Source organism: Equus przewalskii, chromosome 3 (genome assembly GCF_037783145.1).
Source record: "Equus przewalskii isolate Varuska chromosome 3, EquPr2, whole genome shotgun sequence".
Lineage (NCBI taxonomy): Eukaryota > Metazoa > Chordata > Mammalia > Perissodactyla > Equidae > Equus > Equus przewalskii.
Genome location: NC_091833.1, coordinates 66,234,430 through 66,247,314, shown reverse-complemented (window position 1 = coordinate 66,247,314; position 12,885 = coordinate 66,234,430). Strand labels below are relative to the sequence as shown.

The following is a 12,885-nucleotide window of genomic DNA, read 5'->3' as shown; positions in this document are numbered from 1 at the left end:
TGGCTTGCGAAGCTTTTCTTTTCTCTCCAGACAGGAATTTCTGCTTCTTCTGCCTCAATCAGGATTTGCCTTGTTGTGGCAGTTCTCTTTATCCAGTTTTCAGTTCTCTCTCATGGGTAATTATTACAAAAATCATTATAACCTGTTTGTGTTTGTGGGACTGGGTCCATTCAGCATATGCCTATGCCACCATCTTGACACGCTTCCCATCTGTTTTTTCTTTTTGTCTACCTTTACTTTGTCTATTTGGAGGATTTATTAGTAGGTGTTACAAATTAATAATTTGTATTGTTTTGAAGGATTAACCTATTTATCATTATGAAGTATTTATTTTTATTTTATCAATGTTTCTGTTCTACTGTGTCTGATATTAGTATAGTTTTACATCTTTCTATGGTTATTGTTGAAAAAGATCTTTTCTTACCTTTGTACTTAGGACTTTTATACTCTTCTATTTAAGGATGTCTTGTACATACAATATAAAATTAGTTTTTGAAATCCATTCTCACAATCTTTGTCTTTAAATGATTTAGTCTGTTTAGATTTACTGTAAGTACTGATATCTTTATATGTATTCAGACAAAAGCATATATAGCAATATTCTTAATAGCCAAATGTGGAACAACCAAAGAAGCCATGAACTGATGAATGGGTAAATAAAATGTACTATGTCCTTATCATAGAATATTACTCAGCATTACAAAGCTACGACAGGGAACCAAGTCAAAAACATTATCCTATGTGAAAGACTACAGTTGCAAAAGACCATATACTGTATGAGTCCATGTATATGAAATGTCCAGAAGGTCTAATATATAGAGACAGAAGTTTGATTAATGGTTGCTTGGGCAGTTGCGAATGGGAAATGACTTCTAGGCATGTCACACTTCTTTTTGTGGTGAGGAAAATGTCCTAAATTATATCACGGTTATGGTTTCATAGCTGTGTAAACATACTACATATATTTGAATTTTATAATTTTAATGGTGAATTTTATAAGTATGTAAATTATATCTCATTACAAAATCTGCTAAAATAATAATAAAATCAATTTTTGATATAAAGAGGTCTACAATATCAGAGATGTTAGCCACTGAATTGAAGGAACTTATATTTCTTGTTCACCATTCTTTCCTTCTTGGGTTCTATCATATTTTAAAATTGTGTCCCTCTTACAATTACCTACGTAACATTACATTATTTGAGGAGATAATTGTTGCCCAAGTTGGTTATCTATTAAATCTATGGGGTTAAGATACAACTTTGAAATAAATGTCTGGGTGAAAATAAAAATAACTAAGAATATTAACATTAAAAATGTTAATAATTTCATAATTGGCCCCTTAAAAATGGGATGAAATTCATACTCATCATTGGTTAAAGGATCTATCTGTAAATACTGCTTATTTAAAAAGTTGTGATACTTCCGATGGGTCATTAATGACTGTCTTCAATGCATTGAGCATATCTGTACTTGACCTTGTACTGAAGTCCAGTCTAACAGCTGCTCCCTTGGTCTTCATGTGAACAACATTATCAGGTTGATCCGCAATCAAAGGAATGCCCACCATAGGGATCCCATGGTATATCACCTCATAGATGCCATTGGCTCCACCATGAGTTATAAAGGCTGTGGTTTTTAGATGACTAGGATAGGGTGAATTTCAGCAAACCATTAAGTATTAGAATAAAATGAGAGTAGGGCAATATGAGACACTGAAAGAGGCCTTGTCTTCTAGATAACACATTATTACATACATGGAACTATGTTAAAATGTCTTTCAGAGATCAGAGGAAGAAGAATGTAAATTTGCTGTGGAGATAATTGAAGGCCACAGAGAAGATTAGTGTATGCCTTCAGACATGAAAAGTGAATACATGATGGCCAGGTGGACAAAATTGAAAGAGAACATGTTGGATAAAAGAAGAATGGGTTGGAAAAAAAGGGGGAAGGGGAAATGTTAGAATATATTCTCTTAACGAAATAGTGAAATCACTGAGTCTGATAAGTATCATGTAAAGGCAGCAGGAGGTTGAGGGTGGTGGTGCAGGAATCAGAGGAAGGAAAGGTTACAGTTGTCCTTTCTCCCTCCGACTGGGAAATAAGTATAAGAAAGTTAGATTTTAATTTTGAGCTTTCAAATAATAAATGTTCAATAAATTTGTCTCCTGCTGAACTATTATCATCTAGTTGGAGTTACTCTCATTATAGTGTTCATTTTCCAGAATCTTACCGAGAAGGTCATTCTGGGGGATCCACTTATAGAGCTAAGTATTTGCCCCTAAGGTATCTGGTTTCTTGCCAACAAATCTCCATATAACCTGTTAAAATAAAGAAAATGCCTGATTCCATGAGTTGAACTTCAAAGTATAGCACGTTAGAATCTAAATAATTAAGAGCCCTCTAGTTAAATCTATTTATTATGACAGATAAGGAAATGAGGAGAAAAGGTGCTAACTAATGAGAACCAATAAAACACGGATACAATAGGAATTCTCGTCTTTCATACATTTATTTTATATTCAATCCACTTTGCTTACAATCATGACGTTTCACACTTGCACTAGAGAAATGAAATTTTCAATGACCAATTCAAGCACATAAAATTTTTTTAGGCAGTCGTTTTAATTCTAGTGCCAAAAAATGGCCAATTACTAATGATCTGCTAATTTATTTTAACTATTTATTATACTAGCTCTCAGCTTCCGAATTTAATATTGGCCTCCTTATTTCTTTTTTGAGCGTTGGGAGAAATGGCTTACTTATATCCACTTGTATAATTTATATCATTACAGTTTTACATCTTTTGATTTGCAAAAATGGAAATGTGTGCATCAGCTATTTGTGAGAACAAAATAATTCTCTTTATTAACCATTTTTAATAATAAATAATTTCTTCTTGGTAAGTACGTTTAGTTTCTTTTAAGTTTCTAATTATTTATCCAAGTACTTCCAAGAAAAATTTAAGTAATAATTTCTTGTGTGAATCCTGAGTATTATCACTATTGCCAGGTTTGAAAATTCTTTAAATGTTGAAAAGAAGAGTATCTTAGTACTTTGGAAATAACAGTATAGCTGTCGAAAAAAATTGAGTATCACAATGATTCTAAACCTTGTTCAACTGACTGTTAACATTTTAAGGATGCACTCCAACCTTGACAGCATTGATCAATATGGTTTCTTATAGCCAGGCCATTTCCAAGTCCAGTACCAAAATTAGTTACAGATTTTGGAATTCCCAAACGATCCTCATAAGCTGGATTCTAAATTACCAGTGGTTAACATGTGTTTGCTATATGAGTCTTAAAGCAACTTCAGTTCTCATCAAATTATCATAGATGATAAGCAGAAAGCTGTATCAGTTAGGAAACTAAAAAGTAGTTCACAAATACACAGAGACTCCAGGTATGTTCTATATATTAGAAATAACCTACTGCTATATTTTACAGAGAAGAAAACATCTGAAACTTTCCTATGCTAGCCTTGCTTCGAATTGACTCCTTTTTAGATTCCCTTCTCCTTCTTCTATTGAGAGGAGTTATTACTCAGATGGATTAGAAGCAAGGTCCTTGCAGATCCATATTTTGTAAAACACAGGGTCACCTTAAGGGCTGACCCACCTCCACTCTTTATTTTATGTTTTCCTGTTTCAAACTTCAGCAGGGCCCAGAACCACAGCTCAGTGTTTTCTCTTTCTTGTTTTCCAGTTGTTTATTCTCTCTCTGTAAATCATCGTGGCTGGATGGGTACCTGGATGCAGCTTGGTGAGCCTTGGCCATCCTTTCTATGTATAGCTCCCTGAACAGCACATTGAATAGGCCTTTTCGGAAATTGAGAGGAAGCAAATGAAGCCTGGATTATGTGGCAAACCTAAACTTCAGGATGCTTTTCTGACTGTTTTCATTTCTTGCTTAATGTTACTGTTAAAATTTGCCTTATTTATTTCTTTATTTCTACTTTTTTTGCTGAGGAAGATTAACTCTGAGCTAACATCTGTTGTCAATCTTCCTCTGTTTTATTTTTTTTCATTGAGGAAGATTAGTCCTGAGCTGACATCTGTGCCAATCTTCCTCTATTTTGTATGTGGGTCACCACCACAGCATGGCTGACGAGTGGTGTTTGCCCATGCCTGGGATCCGAATTTGTAGACCCAGGCTACTGGCGCTGATCACTCTGAACTTAACCATTACACCATGGGACCAGCCCTTAACTCCTTTCTGAGAACATCTGTAGCATGTAGAGTGCCCTCAGGAAAGGAAAAGGAGCAAATGACAGAGCAGAATTTGATGATATGTGTACCTGCCCATAATACCATTATAATTCCCAAACTTCATGCTGCATCTGTTATATGTATTTAATCTGATCCCAATGTTAATGCCAAAATTATTGTCAATCAAAAACACCTTCTGCACTGTTGGCACATGCCATGTATACTTTGGCTGTTAAAGTCATTTGTGAGATAAATTTGATCCTTCGTAATAAGATGTAGTTTACCTTTCATGTAGGAAATTTCTGTAATCAAATCCTTTTAAAAATTTAAGAGATGCATTAAATAGTTGTCTGCTATAAGTTACTTTGTTTTACCTTCTGTGGAATCTGGCCAAGGCCTGATGCAATCACATTGGCTCTTTCTTCTGTCGTGTTACTGACCATTGACCCCAGAGTAAAAACCACAGTACCATTTTCTCTGGAGCTCTGGGCAAACTCTTCCATTTTCTATGAAGAAATAATTTACTCCATCACAAAAGAACAACTGCATAGTTTACATTATTGAAACGATTGCTGCCAACAACTAAGGATAGAAATTCATCTATTATCAGGAATTACTAGAGTAGTGCCTGTTTGTTTTTAACTGTGGTAAAATATACATAACATAAAAGTTACCATCTTAACCATTCCTGTGTGTATAGTTGAGTAGTATGTACCTTCTCATTGTTGTACACCAATGTTCAGAACTTTTCCTCTTGCAAATCGAAACTACACCCATTATACAATAATTCCCTGGCAACTGTCATTCTACTTTCTGCTTCTATGAATTTGACTAGTCTAGATAATTTATACAAGTGAATCATATGGTATTTGTCATATTGTGTATGCCCCATATCACTTAGAGTAATGTCATTAAGGTTCACTCCTGTTGTAGCTTGTGTTGGAATTTGCTTCAATTCTAAGGTTGAGTAATATTCCATTGTGTGTAAATTTCACATTTTGTTTATGAATTCATCTGTTGCTGGACACTTAGTTTGCTTCTCCATTTTGGCTCTTGTGAATAGTCCTATTATGATGATGAGTGTGCGTAAATCTCAGTAGGATCCTAATGTCAATTGTGTTTGATAAATACCCAAAAGTGGAGTTGCTGGACCTTATGGTAATTCTATTTTTAATTCTTTGAAGAACCTCCATTCTGTTTTCCTCAATGACTGTTTATAACAGATCTAATCCCTCAGTTCCTTTGGAATGATACAATTGATGTGAGATTAATTTCCTTTATTATGTGTATCTGTACAAATGTGTGTCTGTGTGTGTAAGAAAGAAGTTAAATAGAGCCAGTACACAGTAGTGCAGAGAATATGTTCTTAGACAATATTATACCTAGTCTCTTCATTTACACTGTCATTAATTACTAATATAGACCTTGGAAGGAGGCCACATGGCAGGATGGCGACTCACCTTTGAGTCTTTATTGTTATAGTTCTGCTACATCAGTTGTGTTTATACCATGCAGGTTTACTGGAGAAGTATTTTAGTTTAGTCATTAGTATTTTCTTTCTCTGACTATGTGCACTACAAAAATTTTGTTGTGATTGAGATGAGTTTGCATCTTTTTCCTCTCAGCTCTATAATAATTTATACCTCACCTTAACTCAGCTTTGTCAGTATTTCCCATGCTCCCCCTAAATCACTCTTTAAAGGCTGGAGAATTGCTGAGGAGTAATCTCAGACTCATCAGAAAAATGAGCCTGATATTACTGTTTGGAGTTTCCATGAAATCACCCTAAGATTCTTATTTATAATCCAGAAATATACATGCATATTACTTATTTGAGTGACCATATTTCTGATTTGTTTATGTATGACAGCTTTTGCCCTGAAATCATATTGTCAAAAGGATGTCCTAGTAGAATGTGCTATGTGTAACTGGCTGTGAGGGGCCCTCATCATCACCTCCCTGAGTCCCCCGTGAGCAGATGCCTCACAGTGGGAGAGGTACAGCAGGCTTCCTGCAGCAGAGAACAGGTCAACCTCTTGCCAGGAATTGTTTCTGAATTATTCTGACATGTGTTCCCACATTCTTGCCAATTTAAAATCAATTTATTACTTTCAGTACTAGAATAATTCCTTATGGCTCAGCCTATTCTCCTCCCAAGAAAAACAAATGGAGAAGAGTCAAAAGTTTCCTGGATATTTTGTCAAAACTGCATACTCAACCTTTTTTTTGTTCAGTCCCTCTGTTTTAAATTCATTATTAGTTCTTTTCTATCTGGAAATTAATGATGTAACCTTTCCAACATAAAAGTATACTTTCTGCCCCTAATCATTGTTGTTCTATGATACCCACTGGATGTTCTTTAGCACTGTGGTCTTTCCTTATTTTAATACTTCACACAGGTTTTATTACATGCTTATATTCCTAGGTTTCCAAGTAAAATGTTAGGTATGTACGTGGGAAAATTGTGTCTAAAATGCTCCTCTGCATATCCAGCACATAGCTCTGGAGTATTCTAGTCACTTTAAGAATATTCTTTGAGTGTCATGCCTCGTGGCCTAGTGGTTAAGTTCAGTGCACTCTGCATTGGTGGCCCAGGCTTTGACCTGGTCGCGGACCTACACCACTTGTCTGTCAGTGTCCATGCTGTGGCAGCAAAGGACTTGCAAACAAAGGAAAATGGGCAACAGATGATAACTCAAAGCAAATCTTCTTCAGCTAGAAAAAAAACAAAAACAAGAAAACCTTTGAATCAGTGACTGTTACTTTCTTATGTGTCGAATAGTGAGGCCTTAATTTAACTGACCCTATTCCCCAAATCTTTCAGGTATATTACTTTATTCTACAATGATAATGAAATTCAGAGTCTTGTAATGGTATTGAAATATATGAGTTGCTAATTGGTCACATTACACAGCTTCCCGTATCTCTCACTGTAATCAAACATTCTACATAAAGAACACAGAATCAATTCAAATGAAAATGGAAAGTAAACCAACCACACAGACAGGAATAGGTCACCTTAGGCAGGGGTTTGGCAGGTTTGCAGTGATATCCTCCAATAAATTGTAAATGTGGTAAGAATTCGTGAGGAAATTCAAAATCTCAATAGTTTTGAACAAGCCACATTTCAGCTTTCCTTATTAATTCAGAGAATGAAGTAGGTCTTCCAGAAGGAAAAAAAGCAAATAAAAGTAAGGAAATGAGAGTTTTGTAGTGTGAATATACCAGGTAATTTTCTGAAAAGAGCTTACAATGACATAGCCAAAGAGATTGAAACGTGTCTGTAGTTTCACAATACAATTACGTGTATGTGTATATATAATATACATGTTTTATATGTGTTGTTTATATATATATGACAAACCATAAGACTTTCATCTCTAAGATCACATCACTGCATTCACAATCATGAACAATTATTAAACCTAAGCCACTAAAGAATTAAACTTGCATTTGCTTTTCTGTAAAGCTGCAAAAGTAATTGATGCAAATGTAAACAATGATTTCAACTGCTCCATCAATTCTCCCTACCATACCCACGGACACTTGTTTCCCTGAAGCGCTCCCTCCAGTTTTACAATTTAGCAAGCTATTCCCTTGATCCTAGATTTTCCCAGTAAACTAAGGCTTAGAAAGTATGGCCACACTGGTATTTGGTTCACATAAGGAGCTTAATAATCTTTGCATATTAAATAAATGTATTTCCAAAAAATAGCTGGAAATTTTTTTCATAAAGTATGGAAATAGGTGTGCTCACCCTTAATTGTGGATCATTTTATCTTTAATGGAGAGACATTGTTTTTAAAAAATATGGACTAGTAACTTGTATGTCCACCTTCAACAAACTTTTAGGCCTTTAAAACAGATGTTTTGTGAGTACTTAGTGAAGGACTGTGTAATCATTAGAACCTCCAGTTATAGGTTCACGTGTCTGAGATAGAGACATAATATCTTTCATTTCTGAAGGACTCCTTCAGGCAATGTGGCAAAATAACTTGTTTTTGAAATGAACAAATGAGTGGAAACAATTACCTTATGGCTCCATAGACTGTTGTTCTAGAAATATGTTACTCCTCAATCTATATATCTTTGTTGATCAAGATATTTAGTGAAATTTCTAATGACTTTTATTGAGGATGAAAAAAATTATAGTAAAGTTGATGTGTAGGATGATTAAGCAGAGCGCAGAGTATATTTAGGCAGTGAAACTATGCTTATGATATTATAATGGTAGACATGTGACGTTATAATTTTGTCCAAACTCAAAGAATGTACATCACCAAAGTAGAACCTTAACATAAAATATGTACTTTAGATGACAATGGTGTGTCAATATAGTTTCAACTGTAACAAATCTACTTCTCTTGTGGGGGATGTTGATTATAGGGGAGCCAATGCATGTGAGGGAGTAAGGCATAAGGAAAATCTCTACTCAATATTGCTGAGGACCTAAAACTCTTCTATGAAATAAAGCCTATTACAAGCAAACAAATAAAAAGAATGGTATGCGATTCCGTAACGAACTCCTCAGTGCTTTAACTTCTAGTTTGTGATTTCCTGGCGGGTCCTGTACTAGGAATGGACCACGGCATTCTAACTGACCCAATAATTTAAGCATTTCCATAATATTTGTGAGTTTGAGAGATGATTTTGTATTTTTATTTCAACATTTCACTTATAAAAGACAAATTCCTCTGAGTTTATACAAACCCGCATTCCAAGGCACTAGGAAAATAGGACTTCAAACCACCGCCTAAAGACATGACTTGCCCAGTGCTTCACTGTAAAGCTGATCCTATTTCTCATTAAATGTTTGGAACCAAAACTCAAAGTAAAGCACATATAACATATTTTTTACCCTCTCCATGAATGTCATTTGGTCGTTTAATTCTGACATAACAGCAGGTACATAAGACGGTGGGAATGGAAGTCCTCCACTATACTTTTCAACTTTATGGCCTGGAACGAAGCGGAGACTGTACATGAAAGGTATTCTCAGCAGCTCAGCAAGCAGCTCACCACATGGTCCAATGGCATCTGTGAGAATGAGATCAAAATTTGATTCTTGTAATTTTATTATAAGTTTTTTGTTCAAAACTGCATCTTCACAGAGCTTTTGCAAAGAATCAGAAATTTCCCAAAAGACTTCTTGCAGTAGTGAAAACTGTGTCCAAAACGGTTCTTTTGTCAGATATGTCCAACTGTCGACTACTTTTCCGGCAATACCCTCAAATTCATCTCTTGTTAAAGATGCAGGATAAATCTCAAATTTAATAGCAGATGATTTGTTAGGATCAACAAGAACGGAAGCTGAAGATGTCAGAACACTCATTTCATGACCTCTCTGGACAAGTTCATCCAGGATTGTCTTCATATTGATCCAATGGCTGTATTCTGTGGGCCACACCAGCACCTTTCCGGCACTCCCAGGGCTAAAGTAACAACTCAGCTGTAGCAGCAGCAGAAGTGAAATCCATTTCAGAGAGATCTTGGTGGAATGCAGTGTTTCCTTTCAAATTGCTGATCCCTTGTACCATTGCTCAGGCTTATATTCAAGGAGCAATCAATCAAGAAGTTAAAATATAACTCCTACAGCTCAAAGTAAATAGATGATATGCACAGTCAGAGCATTTGTATAGCAAGTAGAAAAAGCAAAAGGTAGATGACTTTGTTTGTATGCATGTGTTTAATATCTGTTTTAACTTAAACGTGCTATTATCTACTAAGAGGTGATGCCCTTGTATGTGTAAGCTGTATTTGGAAGATTTTCAAGAAGAGTGGCCAGTGAGATGCAATTGTGTGCAGTGTTCTTGAACTTTAAATTATACAATTCAATTATTCATAGTATATTCACAGAATTATGCAACCACTACAACAATCAACTGAAGAGCATTTTCCTCATCTATAAATAAACCTTTACTCTTTAGATGGAACTTTCTAATCTCTGCTGCCCTCAAGCTGCATTCAACCATTAATCTAGTTTCTGTCTTTAGATTTGCCTGATCTGAACATTTCCTGTAAATGGAATCATGCAATATGTGGCCTTTTTTGACTGGTTCCTTTCTTTTAGCATAATGTTTTAAGGTTTCATCCATGCTGTAACATGTCAGCCTTCATTCCTTTTTATTGGTAAATAATTTTCCATAGTATGGATATCCCATATTTTGAGTATTCATTCATAAGTCTATCAACATTGTTTTTGCATTTTCTGGATATTATGAATAATGTCATTAACATTCACATGAAGATTTTGAGTGAACATATTTTCCTTCCTCATGCATAGATAGGTAGAAGTAGAATTGCTGGGTATATGGTAACTCTGTGTTTCACCTTTGAGGGTATGGCATACTGTTTTCCAAAGTGAATGCACCATTTTCCATTTCCATTAGCAACATGTAATGATTCCAATTTCTCCATATCCTTGACAACACTTATTTTGTCTAATTATAGGTATGCTACTGGGAGTGAAGTCATATCTCATTGTGGTTTGAGTTATTCTTTGCTGATCTTAATAATGTTAAACACCTTTGCATATGCTTGTTCAACACTTGTATATCTTTCTTGGAGAAATATCTGTTCAGAACCTTTGTTAATTTTGTAATTGGATTATTTGTCTTATTATTCAGTTATAAGAGCATTTCAATTATATTTTGGATATACATCCCTGATGAAATGCATGATTTGTAAATGTATCTTTAATTATGCAGGTTGTCTTTTCACTTTCTTCATGATGTCCTTTATGGAACAAAAGTTTTAAGTTTGATGAAGTCCAGTTTCTCCGTTTGTAATTGGGTTGTGCTTTTGGCATCATATAAGAAATCATTGCCAATCTCAATATCACAATGTTTACCTATGTTTTTCTTTGGGAGTCTTATAGTTTTATTTTTACATTTAGGCTTTTGATCCATTTTGAATTTTTGTATATGGTTTGAGGTAGGTGATCTGACTTCATTCTTTTACATGTGGATAATCAGTTCCACTCGAAGAATTTATTTAGAAGAGTGCGCATTTCTTTGTCAAAAATAAGTTGACCATCAATGTGTAAGTATATTTGTGATTCTAATGTCTATTTTATTGATTTATTTGCTTTTCTTATGTTTGTATCACGCTTTCTTGTGTAGCGTAGTTTGTAGTTGGCTTTGAAATCAATTAATATAAGTCCTCCAACTTCGTTGTTCCTTTTCAAGATTGTTTGATGAATTTTAGGTCCCTTGAATATCTATGTGAGTTTTAAGATTAGTTTGTCAATTCATGCAAAGAATTCAGCTGGGATTTTGACAGAGATTGCGTAGAATTTGCATATCATTTTGTGGAGAATTGCCATTAAAACACATTAAGTGTTTTAATCTCAGAATATGAGATGTCTTTTCTTTTATTTAGGTCTTTTTAAATACATATCCAGCAATGTTTTATAGTTTCCACAGTATAAGCTTGCACTTTTTTTGTTAAATTTATTCCTAAGTATTTTATTCTTTTGGTGTTATTATACAGTCATGAGCTGCATATCGAGGTTTCAGTCAACGAGGGACCCCATATACACCAGTGATCCCATAAGATTTTACCATACAGCCTAAGTGTGTGGTAGGCAATACCATCTAAGTTGTGTAAGTGCACTCTGTGATGTTCCTACAATGTCAAAATCTCCTAATGACGCATTTCTCAGAATATGTCCCTGTTATTAAGGGATTATGACTGTGGTGGAATTGTTTTCTTAATTTCATTTTGGATTGTTTATTGCAATGGTATATTGTATATTTCCTGGTGAATTCTCAAACATTTTCTTCATATAAAATCATTTCATCTGCCAATAGATGTAGTTTTTTGTCTTCCTTTCCAAGGTGTATTTCTTTATTTTATGTCATTGCCATGTCTTGGTTTGAACCTTCAATAAGTTGTCAAGTAGAAATGATGAGAGTGGACTTCCTCATCTTGCTCCTTATGTTAGAGAAAAAACATTTAGTGTTTCACCATCAAGTATGATGTCAGCTGTGGGTTGTTTGTAGATACCTTTTACCTATTTGTGGAAGTTTCCCTCTCTTCCTAGTTCACTGAGTATTTTCATCATGAAAGTTATTGGATTTTTTCAAATGATTTTTCTGCATTTATTGAGATGATCATGTGTTTTTTCTCCTTCATTTTATTGACAATGGTATATTATATTAATGATTTTTCAGTTCCTATAGCACTTTGCATCCTTTGATAAATTTCAGTTTTTCTTGGTTTAGAAGCCCTTTTGTATATTTCTGATTTTGGTTTGCTCGCATATTGTTTAGGACATTTGTATCTACATTCATAGGACATTTTGGTCTGCTGTGTTCTTTTCTTGTCATGTCTATGCGTGTTTTCAATATCAGGGCTTCACTGAATACGTTTACAAGTGTTTCCTCCTTTTCCATTTTCTGGAGGATCTTTTTGAAGAATTGATATTAATTCTTGCTCAAATTCGTCAGTGAAACCAACTTGGCCTGAGCTTTTCTTTGTAGGTAGTTTTTGATTAATAATTCATTCTTTTTTTATTGTCTTATTCAGATTTTCTCTTTCTTTTTGAGTTTATTTAATAGTTGATCTTGTCTGCACCTAGTAGTATTGGAGTTTCTTTTCTTTTAATTGAAGTATAGTTGATATACAATATCATATTAGTTTCAGGTGTACATTATAGTGATTTGATATTTAT

At 34.5% G+C, this 12,885-nt stretch overlaps 1 pseudogene; it reads right to left on the bottom strand.

Annotated features, from left to right (window-relative positions):
- Positions 1–10,628, bottom strand: part of LOC103557644 (UDP-glucuronosyltransferase 2B4-like) — a 39,972-nt pseudogene extending 29,344 nt beyond the window's left edge.
- Positions 10,629–12,885: the final 2,257 nt, after the last annotated feature.